Raw genomic sequence first — 1,078 nt, 5'->3', positions numbered from 1 at the left:
TTAAAGGCAGTTTAATGAACCCGCTCCCAGCAGCAGCTTGGAAGGGGAGTCCAGGGGAGGTGGATGTTCCAAGGGGAAGGTCCCTGCTTGGCCCTGCTGCCAGGGAAGGGCTCCCACAGGAATGGGGGAGCTCCCAAAGCGCAAAGGAGGAGAGCGGGGTCTGGGGGGCCCCACTGCTCTCCATGGCTGAGGGTTTGCCCCAAAACACAGAGGGAGCAAAGGAGGTGGTGACAGCGGGGAGGCCCTCAGGAGCTGAAGGGCGGCCCACTGGAAAATGCCACTGCGAYCAGCCCATGCTCTCCATTTCTCTCAGCTTGCATCTACCAGGAACAGTGGCCTCCAGTGCTACCTGGTCCCTCCGTTGGCCTTCCCGTGGCTCGCAGCATGGAGCTGCGAGGCCATTTCCTAGAGCCCAGGATGGAAAAGCCGGCGGACGCCGTGCCCTGCTTGGCCTAGGAGCTTCTCCCAAGTTGGCAGCCCCGGGCAGTGAGGCCGGGTCACACGTCACTGTTTGCAAAGAAGCTGATGGTGGTTCCGCAGGCCCTGGCACTCACCACTTTGCTGGGCCACATCACYTTCCAGCTAGAAGGAAAGACAGTCACTGCCTTATGGCTGTGCAAATGGGCTGTTTAGTGTGCTGGGCTTCGCACACTAGACCTCAGATGTCATCAGTGCCAAGGTAGAGGGACAAGGACAAGACAAGGGACTTTTTTTTACTCTTTTTGAAACACGTTACAACAATTTCTGGCATATTCTGATCCATTTTGGTATCCTTTTTGGATTTCCTGTCTATTTTTTTAAGAGAGCTTCCTGAGTGTGTTGCATAGCTAGGAAAACCCTGGCGAGCAAGCAGGCTTGGCTGCAGTATTACTAAATTGGTTTGTGTCTGGGGGTGAAGCACACAGCTTCCTACAGTGCCACCCTGATATTCAGTGCAGTGTTAATATCACAGCAGAGTCCTTAGGGTCTCTGGAGTGTGCCCTACGGGGACGCTCCATGGAAATGATGGCTTTGGTACGCCAGGGATGACGCCATCAGGATGTACAAAGGGGCGGTGTTACTCTACCAMCGAGTAAAA

This window comes from Nothoprocta perdicaria, unplaced genomic scaffold (genome assembly GCF_003342845.1).
Source record: "Nothoprocta perdicaria isolate Ctin4 unplaced genomic scaffold, notPer1 scaffold_71, whole genome shotgun sequence".
NCBI classification, from domain to species: Eukaryota; Metazoa; Chordata; class Aves; order Tinamiformes; family Tinamidae; genus Nothoprocta; species Nothoprocta perdicaria.
Note: the sequence above shows the minus strand (reverse complement) of the source record.